General features: G+C 35.7%; 1 protein-coding gene across 2 annotated transcripts in view; it reads left to right on the top strand.

Moving 5' to 3' along the window:
• Window positions 1-21001, top strand: part of LOC121314920 (zinc finger protein ZFPM2-like) — a 154218-nt gene that overhangs the window by 74247 nt on the left and 58970 nt on the right. The gene's annotated exons all lie outside the window — the stretch shown is intronic.

The raw sequence follows: 21001 nt of genomic DNA, 5'->3' as shown, positions 1-21001 counted from the left end.
TTAAGGAAAATCTATAAGGATTTCAGGACTTGCAGCCTTTGCTTAAGGATTATTTAAAGCACTACCCTTTATAATGATAAATGGTTGGGCCAAGTTAAAAAGCCATTCATTTCTCCTCCCTTGATTCTTGGAAGTTTCCAGTTGTTTTCAAACTCTCTGTCAATCTGACTGAATTTCTTGTTAACCCTGCTATTTCAATGGGCTGCTTTGCAGGTGGGTAGGTAACACTTTAGTTTAAAGAGCCATTATAACCATTTTATAAAACATGTGTAAAGGATTTTATAAACAGTATAAAGACATGCATGTGCTATTCACTGTTATAACAACACAACAAAGGTACCATATAACTACATTATAACACACTGTGAGGCTTTCCACAAGAATGTGTCATTTTAATTGTAATAAAATGTCATCCCATGTCAAAAAATGACCAGTGCTATTAATAATATATGTATAGATGTTTTATGCATGGTACCTTAACTAAAATATGACTGGCAGGTAGGACAGTGGCTTTTAAAAAGAAGCGCTCCCTTAAGGACTCATTAAGGACCTTTCCACCAGGGCATCAAACCAATGGGCAGTGCAGCATTGCATGCTTCTTTTGCCTCTTGCTTTAACATGTCCCATAGGGTGTGCTGTCAGTTTCATCCTACCATCACTGTACAAAGATGAGAAAGTCCTCAATCGTATGGATAAAGCCCCCTCAAGATGGTATTACATCTTACAACACTGCAGTGTTTCCAAGTCCAGGAAAGATATATCCACTCAAAACTGATTGCAACTCTAACAAAAAAACTCCATGCAAAACAGCAGAGCAGTAAACTAATCAAATATACAGCTATGGCCAAAAGTTTTACATCACCTAGAATTTTAGGATTGAGAAATAATTAAAAAAAACAACAACAAAAACCAATATGGACATAATTTAGATCTTCTATTTAACATCATGTAATCAAAGAAAATACAAAATTATATTGCAAAAGTTTACCGGAAGCCATAGCAGTAGTACAGTATTTCACATTATATTTTGAAATGGCACATTTTTCAATTTTTGTCAGTTTTTCGTTAAGTATATAGAAAACTACAAAGCGGTATGTAATTAAATATGTTAACGTAACATTATTCATCAGATTTCATTTTACTTTATGAAGTAAAATTTGTAAATTCTTTAGGGTGATGCAAAACCTTTGGCCATAACTGTACTATAATTGCATGGAAGCCCATTTATATTAATTTTTTCAGTGTTCTTAACTTACTGATGAAAGAGTAACATCATGCCAGAAACTCAAGAAAAGAAGATTTCAAGAAAAAAGGTGGGTTAACATTGTGGAAGCACTGCCATTTTTTGATGTATGTCAATCCAGTAGATATTTATTTACAAGGTCAGTAAGTGGCAGTGAAACAGTTGAGGTAGATATAACCCTTGGTTACTTTATTAGGCTGTGCTTTTCCCATAAGGAGGCAGCTGTTATTATGAGGTATGACCTGGAGAAGCTATTAAATCTAGACAGGCTAAGTCATTTTTAATTTTTTTTTGTAAGTGTAGCGACAAAATTCACAAGGGAATTAATTACCTTATCCACCAGGCAGGTTTTCAGTGGCATTGATGTGAGCAGAGCAGTCACACAGTGATTTAAGTATATTTAAAATATACAGGAAATGTTTTTTCTTCATATATATATATATATATATATATTATATATATATATATATATATATATATATATATATATAGAGAGAGAGAGAGAGAGAGAGAGAGAGAGAGAGAGAGAGAGAGAGAGAGAGAGAGAGAGAGAGAGAGGTATTTGGCAGTTAAATAATAACACAAATTCTAATACAAATAATAATAATAAACCAAATTATTACATAACATGCCTAAAACAAAATATAACATGCAAAAACAAATGTCATACTTTAGTATTTGGGCACCTTTACTATTTTGTGTGCCCATCCTTTGCTTCCTTTACAGCTTGCAATCTTTTTATGTATTTTGAAATCATATATATCATTTATCATTTATCTTTTTTTTTAAAATTGGTATATCCTAGATGTCTTTTTGTCGAGTGCCTTCATTAGTGTCATTATTGACTACTAGTTTTGCCTACAGTAGATTATAATTTTCATAAATGGCGTATTTTAAAAACATTGAAGGTTTAGTTTTCTGTAGGTTGCTTCTAAGGTTGTAACTACATTATGTGACAGTATGATGTTCAAGTTTTGTGTGTAAGCCATCCACAAATGCAAACAGTATTTATGTGTATCCTACAACTGGTATAGGGGTATGCATTCTCTTCTTTAAGAATGCATGCAGAGGGGTCAAGGTGGTAGACTGTTGGAGGTTTGTTGTGGTAATGTTAGGGGTTGTGATAATGCAAATTCCCCTGTACTTGAAGCATCTGAAGCTAAAACTTTGCAGCTTCACCACATGGCCTGAACTATCTTGCGATATTACCTTGTTACTCTGCTGCCCTGAGTAGTAAGATATGGGTCTAGGGCAGCTGCAAAGTTCACCCAGGGCACTGCCTATCCTTGCCTGTTTAGTTGAATGTCTTAACTGGTGCTGGATAATTCTTTTTTTTGTCCTACACCAGTGTATACACTCCTCCATCTTCCTTGTCTTTGAGTAAGATGTGCCCCATCTCCTGGGACTGAGATCTAAATACGCTGCACACTGTCATAATGAGATGAGATCCCATGCCAGCATCTGGAGTCAATGGAGCCTAAAGGGTTTATTGAAAGGGAAGTTTTTAGTTGATTTACTATTAGGAATAGAGTACTAAATCTTCCTTGAACGGGCTAAAAAAAAAAAATCTGAGAAATTCAAATACATTGGCAAAGTCAAGTAATTTAGATAAATATTTTGTCTAATGTCTAAAACACACTGATAAAGACATTAGCTGAAACGTTTATCAAATATAATAGTAGTGGCTTAATGTTGATATTTCTGTTGCTTTGACTTATCCTTCATAAAAAATATACTGGTAATAAAAAAACTACTTAGTTTTTCATCAGTGTTACCTTATGAGTAAAAAAAAGTTTTAAACACCACACTGACTATGTATCAGACGTGTTTATAGTGCTATCATGAGTGAGGATACGAGGATAACAGAAAGCCTAACCTGTGACTCAGCACATGAGTAGAATGGGAAGCAGGAGACATGTCCAGGTATCCTTTAGCTTGCGCTGAATAAATCAGTTTTGCCCTTTTGACACAATATGTCAAATTTCACAACCTGATAGTCCAATTACTGGTTTGGATAAATAGACTGTAAGAAGAGTTTTATCCCACCGCCTGTAGCTGAATGTTAATCTAACCTTTGAGTTACACTGCTTACGTTTATGGGGTTTTGTGGCTAGTTACACTTGTTTATTATTATTTGTTTATTTAGCAGACACCTTTATCCAAGGTGACTTGCAGAGACTAGGGTGTGTATGCATCAGCAACAGAGTCACTTACAACAACAACACACCCGAAAGACGGAGCACAAGGAGGCTAAGTGACTTGCTCATCATACAACGTGTCAGTGGCTGAGCTGGGATTTGAACCAGTGAAGTTACAGGCCCTTTTCTTTAACCACTGGACCACACGGCCTGATCTAGTTTTCACGAGGTTACAATGCTGGACCTAGTACTTGGTTTAGGAAAAATAGCAGTACATTTTAAGTCAGTGTAAAAAAAAATGACTCTACAGTTACTTCACTGCTGTCAAAATGAACTCCTGTTAAACAAATACATTGATTTAACTAGCAATAAACACAAAATAAAGTTCCCAGCTCCAATATGACTGGACCGGCAAACAAAGACTTCCTGGAATTTCCAACTGGAAGACAGAATCTAATCAGAAAGGAAGCTTGTCAATTTGCACCCATCTCTAATTTCTACAGCACAGCCAGGTTGGGTTAAAAGCTGCAACAGTAAACAAAGAGCAACAGTAAATGTCAATCTTTACTAAAACCCACCTCTGTTTAGACACCCCACAGTGTAACAAGAGATACCTGCTCATATAGTTCATTTACAAGTTTACCTGGTACACTTTTTACCTTTGGAATTCTGCCTTTGTTAACATGCCTGAACAGATAATGCTGATTTATTTTTGACTCTCAAGACAAAATATGAGTGAGTTATTAAACCTGATTTAGCTAACAGCCTCAATGGTGCCCTGCATCACTTTTTCAATGGTAATATATCTATCCACATTCCTGATAATAACAGTGAGTTAGTACATCTGAATAAAGTTTTAACATTTGATTATATGGCAAATGATGGCATGGAAAGAACATCATTCTGCAATTAAGATTAGGTTCCAGGTTGGTTTTAGAGCAATGGGGAACAGAACAATTGTTCAGACTTTAAAAACTGATAATACTTTATATAGACCTTATTGTACTGGTACTGTTGAGATAAACTAGGTAAAAAAACAGTTATGAAGTTATTTGAAATGAACACTTTAAAAGCTTTTAAATCAAAGGCAGTCAGATTCTGATAATCTGGCTGAAAAACGCTGCACATTTTAAAGAGCTGGTCAATGCAATGCATATTTTGTACCTCATAGTATCCCTTAAATTGTAAATAATCTATGACAGTGCCTGTTGACCAAGTGTGCTCAGACTACCCTTTGTTATGTTAAGTATAATAATAAAGCTACAGGAGAGGTTGGAGCATTTTGTAACCAGACTGCTCTGGGATGTTCTCTGACTGGCCTGATTTTCTGGCCCAATCTGTTTCAGATAAGTGTTTTTACTTGATATATACACTTTCATTTTACCACAGAATTGATTGAATGTTGGAAGTTCTGGATAAGTCCAATGCATATAACTGCATGCTTTGCAAATATGCCCCCTGTAGCTGGTATATAAACCTTATGAATTATATACACATTGCAAAATGAAGCTTGTCTATGCATGAGTAGCTTATATGCATTTAGGTTTAAAGTACCAGATACCAGATTCCATATATATATATATATATATATCTATATATATATATATATATATATATATATATATATATATATATATATATATATATATATATATATATATATATAAAATATCATATATCGATAAAATACGGCGATTATATATATAGTTCTCCATCTATTAACTCAATGTGTTTTCTGCCGCTGCAAACTTTATCAAGAGGTAGAGAATTTGTTTCTGCACTGAAATTATATTTTTCTACTTGTCATTACTTCATTAATCAAGAGGAGGCATTCTGAAAAATGTTTTGTTTTGGTGGCTGCAGTCTTTTTTTTTTTTTGTTAATCTGCGCCTGTGGCAGGTTTTCCTCATGAAATGCAGCGCTAAGCAGCAGTATCAGAGCCCCATTGTTGTAGCCCCTGTCATTGCAAGGAGAGGGTGATTCAGGCCTGCGCTCACCTGATAAGCAAAAGAGGATTCAAAATGGCTGGATAGGAGAATCAATGGGACTTGAGAGTGGAACTATGGATTGTGTGCACAAACATACATACACACACTGTAACACAGATAGGCACACAAGACCTACACAAACATGCAGGCATAAGCAGACAATCAAACTAGCTCATCCAGTAGACTGATACACACATTTTCAAATAAATGACAAAAAGGAAAGTGACTTAACGGGAGGAATGGCTCCACAAGTTTGAGAAGATCATATGGCTTTTAAGCTTGTCTTACTGAAGGCAGCGCATGTCCTTAGCATAATGCATCACAATAAGCCAGATTTCACAACAAAATTGTTTTTTCTTCATCTTAAAATAAATGTTTGTATTTCTTCTAAACAATTTCATTATTGTAGTAATTTCATAATCCACGTCAGCATTTGTTTGTTTTAAAATAATGAGCTATCAAAGAGCTGTTCATTTTATTTATTGCATTTATAGAGCGCTTTTTATACAAAAGTATCACAAAGCACCGTTTACAGTACATAGCAGAAAAAAAACAAAACATTTGTATCATGTCATACATACAACTGCCACAATCAGGCCATTTAAATAGCATACACAATACAAAACCAGCAAATGTAAAGTCACATTAAAACCCACTAAGATAAGAAAGCCATTTTCAGTGTGTTTTTATGCAGTCAAAATCTTCAAAAATAGCTTCTGTATGTGCACGATTTAAGTTTTTATTCCCGTAATCCATAATCATGTTGCTGAAGCAGAAGCATATTTACTCCAGTCTTTAATCCACTCCTATTTAGAAATGATAAAAACACAATTTTATTAAACTAAAGAAAGGTGTCTTAAGCACTTGTTTGTGTCTTATTTTGCAACATTATTACATAATTAAAGTAAATGTGTGCACTAATAGTTTGATTTTAAAATATAAGTTCATTCATCAGAATAGGGTCTATAGATGTCATGGACAATCCACAACCCCTCTCCACCCCACAACAAAAAATTTGTAAAACCAAGGGTGAAACAATGAAGCCATTGGGTGTAAACCTCTAGCTTTTCCCAAACACTTCAATACTTTGCATCCAAGCAATTTATAGATAATTTCAAATACTGCTGTACCGCAGCAACTGCAGTCTTTTTTTTTTCCTCCTGCAGACGTTGTCTTTCTGCCAAGTTCTGCTATTCTGAAATTCCTAGAAGCAAGCAAATTGAACAAGGCATTCAATCTACAATCTACTACTACCACTACTACTACTACTACTATTAATAATAATAATAATAATAATAATATAATAATAATAATAATAATAATAATAGTTAGATTATACTACCCCACTGTTTGGAAAATGTTTTTCAGGCAGGTATTTGAAGCCAGAAAAAATATATCTGTAGTCAAAAGTTTACTTACCTCAATGGAAATTTATAATTTCTAGAAATTTCTCAAACAAATTATAGGAAAAAATCTTTTGTAGCAAAAGTTTTGCTTTTATGGATGAGGGAAAGAAGTTAAACAAAATAGGTGTCTACAGTTTTGTAAACTTGGTTGCTTTTCTGGAAGGATAGTCTGCCCATAACCAATATGTCATCAGCAAGCGCATAAAAGCTCTGTGTACTATTCATTCTTGTCGCTTCTTTTTGTTTCGGCTGCTCAGTCAAGCACTGGGAGGCCGAAACGGGAGTTGGGGAGTTGACCACTTAGAGCCTGGAGGAAGGGCTGCCGTCAGCTACGGATTTCCTGAGGTTTCCCCCTAAAAAAATGTAAAATATGTGAGTAGGGGGTTATTCCTTACCTGAGTGCTGAGCGGTTTGTATTTAGTTCTGCGGGGTGCGTGGTCCGGTTTGAGAGGCTGGACTCTCTCCCTCGGTGCAGTCATGTTCTGGGGGACGGGCCGTGTCTCAGCTGCTGATTTTCATTAAATTCAATATTGGGGGGTTAGGTGGCAGAGTGCCACTGTGGAGCGCGTTAATAATTTTCATTATTCATTCATGGTTTGGCAGCCTCGTCATTTCAGGGAGAGGTTCTTATCTGCGGCACTGGTATGCATGTATCTGTTCATGTATTTCCAGCCGGCTTCATGAAGGAAGCCGTCAGGCACCCACGGACGCGACCTCCGGCCAAATTTATATTTCAATCGGGCCCTGAGCGCCCTTCACTGCCATTCATTTAAGCGGATTCTCTGTGCTGAATATTTATTTCAAGCGATTTTTTTTTTACAAAACTCTGAAAATGCTAATGCAAAAGTATTCATACACTGACAAGGAAAATTAAATTAATAGCTAGTTGTGGCACCTTTAGCAATAATAACCACTTTTAAACAATTAGGATATTTGTCAATGAGCTTTTGGCATGCTTCTTTACTGATTTTTTTTTACCATTCTTTAACAGAAAATTGTACCAGATCATTCAAGTTCCAAGGCCTTCTCTTGTGCACCGCCTTCTTCAACTCATACCAAAAGACTCAATCGGATTTAGCATTTTTGGAGTTTTGCAAAAAAAAATAATTAAAAAAATGCTGAAATAAATTATTGTAGACATCTATTTCTTGTTTTTTTCCTCATCCCAAAGCAAAACTTTTGTTACAAAAGATTTCCCCTAAAATGCTTGGTTTTAGAATAATTTCTAGAAATGATAAATTTCCATTGGTAAACTTTTGACTACAACTGTATTTGTGAACAACCTCTGTATCAAAAATAGCTCATTTTCTGTAATGAGTTGGCTTTTTATGGAGAAACTACTGAGGCATTTGCCTTATAACATTCTAAGTGGTTAGCCTTTTTTTTAACAACAACTCAGCATTTAGGAAAACAGACTTGTGAACTGCCAAGCATGACTAAAATGAAAACAAAAATGTGAGGGATTTTTCAGTTAATCTTGCAGCAAATGTGAGTTTTATGTGTTGCGGAACCAGTGCTCAATAAAACGGTAGCCTGTAAAATGTTAGGTTAACAGTTAAAAACAAAGACCTGAAGTAGTGTAGTAGACACCTCAATGCAGTATTTTTCAAGCTTGCACCACTGCAGGTTTGTTGTGATACCTAGTCATTGCTCTACTTAAATATAGTAACTGGGTCACAAGATAAAAAAAATGCTGCAGTTATTTCTTCTGTTAAATTACTGCTCTTCATCTACACTTTTTTTGTGGTCAGTGGCTAAGTCAGCTGAAGATTAAACTTGGGAAGAGGGTCCAGAGTTCATATTGCTATTAGGATGTTTTGATTTAATGAGCCAAGTATGGGTGTGTTGCTCTTACAGTACAACCAGTATTTACAGTCAGCTAAGTGAAGTGGTCACCTGCTTTTACCAGCAAAGTATAGATTTTGTTTTTTCCATACAAGTGAATGGCAAGTTTAGTTCCTTTGGTGACTGGTTAATCTCTGTGCAATGGAAAAAGCAGATGTAATTCAACTATTGTAATTATATACAACTGTAAGTAAACAACTTAGCTGCAGGAAGGAGCAATTTAAGTTGATCTGTGTAATTTCTTGTCAGTTTGAATTATTTTTATTACACCCAAGAAAAGTCACTTTCCTTTGCACTTGCTTCAAAATAGGGATCTAAAACTTGTATCAATATATCCAGTACTGTACAAACTGCAAATCTTCCTTGAGTGTAGACTTGGAATGGATTATAGTATTATACTTATTCACACGATTAAATTGTTTGTGACATTCACACCTTTTTTGGCAATGAAGTTCATAATGTTTAAAACGTGTATTTATAAATTCATAAAATGTATTTATGGCCAGCAAATTATGGCTAGCTGCCCAGTTGAATACATACATTTTGTTATCTGGAAACTGCCAAAAAAAACCTAAACATTTTGTACAGTAGTTCCTCGCTCCAAGTTATCAGTGAGAACTGCCAGAGAGTCTCCATACAGCAAAGATAGTTTTTACGTGTTTCCAGGGTATTGACGCAGCAAAAGTAAATCGACCAAAAGCACCATATCACTTTTAATTTGTAGTTCCCAACATGCTTAGGTGAAGTGTAAAAAAAAAGTCAATACCTGTCATACAGTAAAAAAAAAAAAAAAAAAGAAGTTGCCAAAGTAAGGTAAAAATGTCCTCCTTTTTTTGCAGATTTTTGCAGTCTCCAGGGAGTTGTATCTACATATACTGTATGCATATTACAGGACATCCGAGGTTAATGACAATTTACTTGTTTTGTCAACATGGAAATATACTAGGGAACACACTTATTGTGACATCTGTATCATTTAAATTAAATTGTTTACTTCTATTTTAAAATGTAACATTTGCTTGCAAAAAATATCTTTTTTTATATATATAATATATAAAAAAAAAAAAAAAAAAAAAAAAAGTCTAGCATGCATGGGATTTGAAAGATGAAGTCAGCCAGCTGAGAATTCACAGGGCTTTGTTATATATTTTTTACATTCTGGAGATTTTTTTCGAGTCATCTCAACATTCTGAGATTCTGATCTTGATCTCTGAGTAATGTTGTTTTCCTGCCAGTTTAACGCTCATTGTGGTCCCTATTGGCTTAAGGAAGTACGGTTTCCTCTCGATACTGGTTGATGAGAGTAACACTATTTGAGGTCCCCACTGGACATAAAGGAACGTTAATTTCTGAGAATTAGCAATGCTGAAGGATAGCCTATATATTTGGTAAAAGTATAAAAAATACGTTAATAAATATTGAAATAAATGAATACATAAATCAGTACATAGACATTTCTTTCTTTCTATATCTATCTTGATATTTGTTTATTTTTCACTATCAGATATAAACACTGCCATTTAATACTGTATGAAGCTAAAATAAATACTCCACAGTTCTTGTTCAATTGTTATTAGTGAAGATTTTTGTACAAAAAGGTGCTTTCATATATTTTTACTTTCAAATATATTGTAACAACCCAGACAATTGCTTTGTTGCAGGACTTGTCTGTTCTTTTATGTAACTTGTATTGTAGGGGAACAGGTCACGATGTTACTCAGCATGGGATGGGGGAGTGAGTGAATGAGTGAGGAGAATGTGTGTTGCCGTTTTTGGGGGTTGCAGAACATGGATGTGATTGCTTGATGAACCGGACAGTGGTGGGAAACAATGGGAGATTATATAAGGGGATGCATGAGCTTGGGGACTGAAGACAGTCCAGTGCTTAACTTGAATGAGAAACTGTGGGTGTGACTGAGCCAGCGTGTGAGCTGTGACTGGAAAGAACATGCAGTGAAAGTGCCAAGATTAAAACGTAGGTTTATTATTTTGGTGCTGTGAATTCCGGCCCCTGACAGAAATTCTCTGTAGTTTCAAAACACACATTTTGAGAATTCAACACTGTCTCCCTGAGTACTATTTCCTAAACATGAAAACGTTACAATATACTAAATGAACGGATCAAGCTTATTATGATAGTTTGCAAAATCAGATGAAAGCTTTCAATACAATCGGCATAATACATAATCATTTACAAAATCTTGTTTGTCTCGTTACTTGTTAACTGTAACTTTACTGATGTATTACTTGCAAATGTTGCAAATTTTGTGGAGCGAAAGCTAGGGTGTCTGCATTGCAAGATGCATTGGAAGCATGTCTTGGGTTTAATTCCCACAGAGGGTTTATATTGAAAACACACTTTTCCAGTTCACTTAAATGCCATTGTTCTTTTCATTTTCTGTATAATATTTTATGACTTTTCCAAAGTTGGGGTCATGAACTTATACACAGAAAACAGAACCTTTGAGATGCTTATTTTTAGAACAGGTCATGTATACAAATAAGATGTTTTGGGTCACTGTGACCCATGGCATTTATCTATGTAGATTTGTGTGCAGGAATAAAACAAACTTCTTTAATTTGTTATTTTATTATATTTGCATTATTTCTGGAAATGGTTGCACCTGTCTGGAAATATTTATAAACAACAACAAAAAAACAAACAATATATATCTACAAGGCAGAGCCTAATGCTCTGTCAGTATTGCAACAACATCTCACTTGTAGAGACATTATAAAATGAGGAGCTCACAGGCTGCCAGTCAGTTTTACCACAGCTCCTGGACTAAGAGAGCATAAAAGTGTAAAACCTTTGCTAACAAAAACATTTAATCAACTTAAGGCTGTTTAAATTAGTTTGAAATTGCATCGGGTCAATATGACCGAAAAGATAACAGATGTACGTAAATTCTGAACATAACAGGACGGATAATATGCGTGCACCTCCGTCCAGTTCTACAAGATCCAACCAAGACCAAAGACAGAGCCCTGTCAAGTCATGATTGTTGGATGAATAACAGAAAATGTGAAAATGTAAGTATTCAGCAAAAATGCAGATTTGGCATGTTGTTTGGTCTCTTATCAAGTCTGCAGCCGATAAAAAACCCTGATGTGGTGTTATGAAAAGTAGTCTGGAGTATGTCTTGGGGTCCATCATGGTGGTCTATAACATTAGGTGCTGTACATGAGCCATTTTAAAGGAGCATTTTCTGCCTTGTCATATTTACTTGTGTTCAATATAAATATTGCATCCTGTAAAGTGGCATATATATATATATATATATATATATATATATATATATATATATATATATATATATATATATATATATATATAAGATAAAGATAAGATAAGTAACAGATTAATCTCAGTTGGATAATTATTCAACCCCTTTGCTACTGCAGCCCTAAATCAGCTCAGGTATATATGATTTGTTTGAAAGGTCACCAAATTAGTGAAATGGTTTCAGCCTGTGCGTACTCAGAGTGGTTTAACTTGTAGATAATTTCCCTCAGGTATATAAAGACTTTCAAACTGCAACTCACATAGTGATCCAACAAAGCAACCATGGAGACCAAGAAGTTACAAAGTGATAGAGAGGCACAGAGCATTAGAAGGGTACAAGAAAATCTCAAAGGCGCTGGTTATCCCTCTCAGCACAGTGAAGTCCATCATTAAGAAGTGGAAGATGCATCATGCCACCCAGACACTACCCAGATCAGGTAGCCCTCCCAAACTGAGCAGCCGGGCAAGCAGGAAACTGGTTTGGTACGTCACTATGAAGCTAACAATGACCTTGAGAGATCTGCAAAGGTCTGTGTCAGAGATGGCAGTCAGTGTTCACACATCAACAATAAGCCGGTCCCTACACAAAGCTGGCCTGCATGGATGGCTGGCAAGAAAGAAACCATTACTCAAAAAGCCTCATCTTAAAGCATGTATGGAGTTTGTAAAAAAGCATATAGATGATACTGCAAACATGTGGAAAAAGGTATTGTGGTCAGACGAGACTAAAATTGAACTTTTTGGTCTAAATTCTAAGTGTTACGTCTGGCGCAACCCCAACACTGCACATCACCCAGTCAACACCATTCCAACTGTCAAGCATGGTGGTGGTGGCATCATGTTACGGGAATGCTTCTCTTCAGCATGGACTGGGAAGCTTGTCAAGATAGAGGGGAGAATGGATGGTGCAAAGTACAGGTGAATCCTTAAGGAAAACCTGTTTGAGTCAACCAAGGGAGGAAATTCACATTTCAGCAGGCCAATGACCCAAAGCACAAATCCAAAGCCACACTGGAGTGGTTGAACAAGAAGAGAATTCATGTTCTTCAGTGGCCCAGTGAAAGTCCTGACTTGAATCCATTCGAAAATTTATGGCGAGACTTAAAGATTGCAGTCCATCGACGATTCCCAACAAACATCACAACTGGTGCAATTTATCCAAAGACTCAGCAATAATTGCTGCAAAAGGTGCTTCTACCAAGAACTGACTTAAGGGGTTGAATACTTATGCAACCAGTAAATTTTATTTTGTACATTTTCTTTGCAAGTTTTGCTGACATTTAACCTCTTCATGTAACAGTGTTCCGTTTAAACACTAGAGTTTTGAATTAAAAAAAAGTTTGTTTGAAAAACTGTGCATACATTATTTGTAATTCAACAAACTGTGAAAACTTTGCAGGGAGGTGAATGCTTCTGCATACCACTGTGTAGTGTGTGTGTGTGTGTGTGTGTGTGTGTGTGTGTATACACGCACACACACACACACATTTACAATGCCTACAGAAAGTTTACACCCCCTTGAACTTTTTTCACATTGTGTTGTGTCAGTGCCTCAGAGTTTCATGCATTTAAATGAGGATTTTTTTTCCACATATCTACACACCATAATCCACACTTTTAAGGGGAAAAAAGTTTTTGAGAAAAAAAATGATATGTGATTTTGAATGTGATTGGTTACACCTGAGCTAATTTAGGATTACTATTACAAGGGGGGTGGACTCTTATCCAACCAAGCTATTTCAGTTTTTATTTTTTTATTAATTTTCTGCAAATTTGTAGAATATTTTTTTCACTTGGAAGTTGTGGGGTAGGATGTGTAGATAAATGAAAAAAAAAAAAAAAAATGAATGCGTTTTAATTCCAGGCTGTAAGTCAACAAAAGTTGAACATTTTGAAAGGGGGTATAGACTTTCTATAGGCACTATATATATTATATATATATATATATATATATATATATATATATATATATTATATATATTGAGTAGTAAACTAGCTGTCGAGCTGCGTAGGGAGAGATTTCTTGAGAATTATCTCCCACCTCACATTTGCTCTTAGGCAAGCAGTTTAAAAGCCAAGCGATTGAGCCAGTGATCCAATTTGAAATGCAGAAATGATTAGAGCAGCTTGCCTCATTTCATATCAAAACTCTCTGATTTATGACAGGGCTGCAGCCAAAATCTCCAAAGGGAATTAGTGTACAATTTTTGCATATTTCTGTTATTTAGGCTCCCAATAGCAGATGCTATCTTGAAAAAAAAGGCTTTATGAAAGTGTTTTTTTTTTCACATGAGCAGATGAAACTCAACCCACCCCCCCATCAAAAAAAAGGTGAAACCTAGTGTATGTAGCCTTGGCATCGTGGTGTGGTGTTTTTGCTAAGTGTTGTGGGTGTCAATAAAGTTGGTTTTAGGTAAGTGCCAGATATGCAAAACAACAAGAGTATGAGCTGGCACTTCTTTTTGCTGGTTAGAAAGAAATAAAGAAACACACAATCTTTATGTTGTTGGCTTTATAGGGTGAATTGTGCTGCTCAGGTGGCAATGAAATATTCCTGGTGCTTGTCATGCATCCATCCCTCAGGCTAGGGGAACATTAATACAGAATGTGATAATAAAGCAAGCCTCTAATGAAATTTCTGGTTGACCACTTGCAGTCGGTTCTTACTGGTGAATAGTTAATTGCAAATGACTTCTTTGACATATGCATCTCTTTCACTGTAAATGGTGTTTTCAAAAGAGAACATTTGCTTACTGTTTTACTTGTTCACTGTTAATACCATGAGTCTGATTTAAAAAGATGTATGACATTTGCTAGACTTTTGTGTAAGGAAGATCAAACTGTTAAATATAATTCTACACTATTCCTCACTGGAAGCAAGCAGCAGTCCACTGCTCTGTGTTTCAGACAGCAAACTTGTGTATACCATATTGACCTAAAAAAGGTAAATAAATCTACATTACTTTTGCATATTGTTTTTTAAGATTTCTGAGGCTGGTGTGGTTCTGTGAACTGGGGAACTGGGTTGCAAAATAACCTGTAGGTGACTCAGATGAAGATAACCGCCTTCGTGCTCTAAAGCAGAAAATCAGTATACCCAATCCATATACTAATGTTTATACCATGGATGGACTATATACGCTGGTTTTGGTACTACTTTTGGCAGAAACATTCAAGCAGTCTTCAGTTTCTAGACAACTGAAGCTCGTGACTGCAGAATGTGGGCATCCCCATCTACCGTACATTTAGTAGAGGGTTCTTACACATAATGTATTAAGGGTATTATAGTCAAGGATATTTGGACTTTTACACAGTACTATGGTGCCCAAATAAAGGCTATTCTGTAGCTTGGGAATTGCTGAAGACTATGTCTTGGAAACAGCTTCTGGGAAATTAACCAAGTTCCAAAAAGCTGTCATTGAGTTGCATATTGTTTTCTGAAAGATACATATATATATATATATATATATATATATATATATATATATATATATATATATATATATATCTTTGCGCTGTTTTATTTTTACACACAAAAATAAATTTAAAAAACACACACGAACTCCGTTCAGAGCACTAACTAAACCTTGTCAGTAACACCCTAACTATAAAACAGGACAGCTAGGCTGTTTACCTGTTAAAATAAACACAACCTGAAAGGTTCACACAGTACCTTTTTTTGTTACGACACACAGTCAAGGCTTTTCACACAGTAGAGTCTTCAAGCTGACTCCTCTCCTTAAATATCGTCAGTTGGCTCTGATTTACAATAACGAGCCAACTGCTAAAACAATAAAATAATTAAATAAATGTGCTGCTATATATATATAGTATATGTCATATGCAGACAGGCTAAAAGAATTGAATCTATTCAGTCTTAAACAGAGAAGACTACGCGGCGACCTAATTCAAGCATTCAAAATTCTAAAAGGTATTGACAATGTCGACCCAAGGGACTTTTTTGACCTGAAAAAAGAAACAAGGACCAGGGGTCACAAATGGAGATTAGACAAAGGGGCATTCAGAACAGAAAATAGGAGGCACTTTTTTACATAGAGAATTGTGAGGGTCTGGAATCAACTCCCCAGTAATGCTATTGAAGCTGACACCCTGGGATCCTTCAAGAAGCTGCTTGATGAGATTCTGGGATCAATAAGCTACTAACAACCAAACGAGCAAGATGGGCCGAATGGCTTCCTCTCGTTTGTAAACTTTCTTATGTTCTTATGTTCTTATATATATAATATATATATATATATATATATATATATATATATATATATATATATATATATATATATATATATAGATGCTGTGCCGATATATCCTACAGGTGTCATAGTGATTGCACTTTGTATAATGTTGCATTTTTCCGTGTAATAATAAGCATGTACCGACACAATACAAGGTTAGGTAGGAAGAATAACCATTAACTACATTATAGTAACACAGCAAAACAACTACTTTGTTCTTAATTTACTCATGCTTGTGTCACAAGATGCTGTGCCGATATATCCTACAGGTGTCATAGTGATTGCACTTTGTTATGTTGGATATGTTTGTCAACAGGAAACAGGTAGTTCTAGTTATAACTGCTACTGCCTTGACAAATATCAGGTAATAACATATCCTGGAGAATAACCCCAATGCTGAGTGAAAATGAGCAGGGTTGTCAGAATGTATAAGTTTGGAACTGACAGGATAACCCACATTGGCTTATGAGTTGTCCATCCTTTTTTAATTCATAAACTGTATTATACAAATCATACTCATTTCCACCCAGAATCCTCAAGTGACGCAATACAACAGATCTGTAAGTCTCTACAAATAGAATAATTGACAGAATCCACCTTGGTTTTTTCCCCCTTGTGTGAGCGCTGTTCCTAATGTTTTGTATTTTATTAAACAACCAGTCTAATTAGACCTACCCTAAACTGACATTTTATGAGATGAGATCAATTATAACCCCCACATTAAGTAAAGTGAGTCATTAGCTTAAACTACACATTAGGGTTCTTTTTGAAACAGGCTTTCGGTGCCAATTAAACTCACATTTTCCAAATAAAGAGGTGACGCAATTCGCGTGATAATTTCTTGTCACCGCCCCCCTGCCTCATATTGTTGAAAAGGAACTGGAATGCTATGTTTTTTGCCATTTCAAAAAAAAAAAAAAAAAAAAATCCCCAGTGTATTGAGAGCGTAACAATTGACCATCGTGACTACAAAGGGTTAAGTCCGCAGCAGTTCTTGTAAAATGGATAGTGTGATATCATTAATTTGTTGTTTACACAGAATCCAAGGGTTAGAGAGCTGAGTGTCACAAGCCACTTTCTTCTTTACCTCCTTGAGCTGATCAGAGGATCAGAGTATCAAGGAAGGATTAGTACTGACTTGGGATTTGTGTGATTGGTTAATTTATTGCGGTGATGGCAGGCCTTTCATCTATGGCAACATTTAATCAGCCCAGCCACAGAGGCTATTACAGGTTAGCTCTTTTCTTGAGTCAGTCCGGCTGTGCCATCAGCTCCATCACAATTCCCCTGAAATTTCCAAATTATCTGGAACAGGCTTTAGCCTCTCAGTAATAAAAATTAGAACAGATTCCTGATAGCAGCTTTTGCTCGTGCGGGGCCAATTATAAATAGTAGAGTAGTAGAATGGTAGAGAAAAAAAAAAATCCAACTCTCAAAGATGTGCAGAACTTATCGGCTGCGCCGCTCTGCTCTGATCCAAATCCATGTGGCTCAAAATTTATATTAGATTTTATCGCAGAGGCCTAAGTCTAGAAAAATCAATGAAGGTTATCTTTTATGTTGCAGCAACTTGTGGAAATATTGATTTTCATTTTATAGCGAATTTGGAGCATCAGTTTGTAATCACTGCCTGGCTGACTACACCGTTTTCCCCACTGTATCTTTTACACATTTAACAGTAACAGCCCCTAGAAAAAAAGGCTCGGGAGACATAAAGGCGAGTACAAAATCTAAACAAAACATACAACAGCTCAGGGTAGGATTACACTATTTGTTTCTAAGATTTGAGTGACTGTTAGGTATCCAGTTCTATTGCAATGGTAGAGAATTTTTAAATATGCTTTTTAGTAAATTAATATTTTTCTAGGTACTAAAAGTTTTTTTTTTTAATCATTAAATATTATTGTTATACGTTATTGTGGCAGAGCAAAGCTCTGCCCTTTAAATTGGCAGGGATGGGGTTAACTTCCCCTACCTGCCTGGGTTTATTATGTTCAGGTGGCTGGGGTTGATTAGTTGATTAGGTTGATTAACGATCAATCAGCGCCCAGCCACCTGATATAAAAGGAGGCCTCTGCTTCTCATTTGGAGAAGGGAGCTGAGGAAGCAGGTTGGTGTTTGTTTTGTGGTTTTTGAATTTTCTAAATCCAGTGAAGGCATTGCCCAGCCTGGAAACTTTATTTTTGTGAGTTTTGTTTTTGCTTTATTTATGTTTGAGTATCTGTTATTTTGCCCTTGTGCACTTTATTTTTGTTTATTTATAATAAAATTGTTATTTTTTTGAACTGCAGACTGTCTCTGGGCCTCTATCCACTCGCCAGCCTGCCACAGTTATCCATTCTCTTTTTAGCACATATTTATTTTATTTTCTCTAAACTGACAAAGGACCATGTGGCAGTGTACCTATACCTTAGCAATATGATCTTAACCCAGCAGTTCCTTTTTTTAATTTTTTTTTTTATGTGCAGTGAACCATAATGCTTATCATCATCAAAGTCATTAAGCTCCACCAAAACGTGATCTCTGTCAAAAGAGAGACACAGCTCCATTATTGTTATGCACAGTTGACCAACATGTGGGTTGTCCTTTGAAGGGAACATAGAAAGCAAATAGGCACCTGCTTTGAGGATGACAAGCAAGGGTGTTTACCCTAATGCCCTGGAACACATTTCCTATAAGAAAGTTCACTTCCAGGTGTGGGGGAATGAGTATAAAGTATTCTAATTGAGCAATGGGTGTATAAGAAGAACAGTGGTCCCCACCTCATAAAAAAACAAACTAATTTTGAATGTTACTGGGTAATCCTGAGATTGTTTTGGAAATACTCCTTAGGAAGCATCTGGAAAAATCTATTATTAGTTTATTTTACAAAAACAAAAATAAATGTGACAAATAAAACATCTTTCTGGTTCAAAAAAGATTGTTTTGGGTATTGCTTTATATTTACTCTGGATATAAAATCAAATTATATAGTTTTCCAAAACAACACAATACGTGAGTTGATATAACATTCGTAGGAATTGAAATTGCACTCAACATATATTAAGAACCTATAACTTTTACTGTTTCATATACAAAGGTTTATTTAAAATTGGAAACGATGGCTTTCATTTCTACCCCCCCCCCCCCCCTCTCTCTCTCTCTCTCTCTCTCTCTCTATATATATATAGACTTTGTAATATTTTGGCAGTGCTATATAATACTTCAGTTTCTTTGTGAAATCCATATATTTGGAATATATTATTACAAGGAATATGTAATACATGTTACTACATGTTACAATATCCACCCCAGTGACTCAAATACAATAAGTAAACAGAGGGAAAGACATTTCAGAATCAGAAATCTGCCTTTTGGTGTCTAAAGCCAAAGAAAGGGTTACACAGATTCTCATTTTAGATAGTTGCCATGGTAACTATCACAAAGCTCTAAGAGTGTCCTTTTCCCATTTGAAGGGAATGTAAGATTTACAGCTCAGGTTAGATATAGGTTTATTGTATGCCTAATTTGAAATTGGAGTTGAATGAAATTATGACGTGCCTTTCTGTTACTCCAGTGTTGCTGTGGGACAAAGGAAATACACAAAATCAGTATCAAATTGATTCTGTTAAGTCTAATACCAGCACAAAATATCATTCCTAATCTAAGTAATGCTTTACAAAACGGCATTATAAACGCAATGCAATTCAGAGATGTTACATCAGAGGTAGTTATTTGCCCTTAAAAAAAATAACAATGCTGCAGATTGCTATCAGCACATGCTCTACAGAATCTGTCTGTTTTACTCTGCGTGTATAATCTGCCTGCTTTCTTAGATATGGATTTGTTTCCCATAGAGCTACAGATACACCTCATGTGAGGCTTTTGTTATTGTTGTCAAGGCTCCCTCAATGATAATAAGAAGCTGAATTTTCACTGCCCAATTGTTAAAAGTTTAAAAAGTAAAAGAATTTGAAATCAATGGCAAAGTAGACTTAATAATGGACCTGTCACCCCTGAGTGTTGCCTGCTGAGCCTGAAGTGACCTAAAACAATCTGATATGAAGGTGGAGCAGCCTTCCTGCTTTCAACAAAATCAAGATAAAAATGCTCTCCATAAATAACTAGAATGGTGTCTATTCAATTTATCTTAGCAGTAGCAGATCTAAGTATCAAATCAATAAAGAACAACATACGCCCTGAATTGTTTTATATGTTTTTACTGAATTAAATATGCTGGCTTGCACTGTGATATGTTACTTGTCATAAAGGAGTCCTTTCAGCAGTGGTGTTAAGATCTAGCACTGTTTAAATCAGTACACCCAATCGCAGTATAAAGTTGTAATTGTAATTAAACCACAATGTCATCCATAGTTAGAAATGTTAACAAAATAACACACTGAACTCATGCTATATTTCTTTTTGCATGGACGTTGGTTACTATAAGTGATTTTAAATCGTAATAGTGACAGCTCTTGATGGTGGATGTTTCCAATAAGCTACTCCCACTAGCACTTGTTTAGTTTAGTGTGCAGTGTTTGGTCCATCTTCTTTACCAGAAAGGATACAGTGTAGCGCATGGGAATATGTCTTTTGAATAACCCCAATGGACACTATGTGTTGCAGTATGGAAACCTGTGTCTTTAGAGTCCTGTACCTGGAAGGTGGGCAAAGAAATGAAAAAGACTTTCGAGTTCATATTTTTCTAGTTGTTACCTCTTTCTGTAACCCACTAATAAGGAACAGGTCTTGGGTTAAAAAGTAGTGTTCTAGACCAGAGGAGGCCAAACCATGGCTTGCAAGCCGCATGCAGCTCCCGGGCAGTTCAAGTGCCACTCTCAGTGAAATGCTGGGTGATGCACT

The sequence above is a fragment of the Polyodon spathula genome, chromosome 4 (assembly GCF_017654505.1).
Source record: "Polyodon spathula isolate WHYD16114869_AA chromosome 4, ASM1765450v1, whole genome shotgun sequence".
Taxonomy (NCBI): Eukaryota; Metazoa; Chordata; class Actinopteri; order Acipenseriformes; family Polyodontidae; genus Polyodon; species Polyodon spathula.
This window is presented reverse-complemented; position numbering and strand designations above follow the sequence as displayed.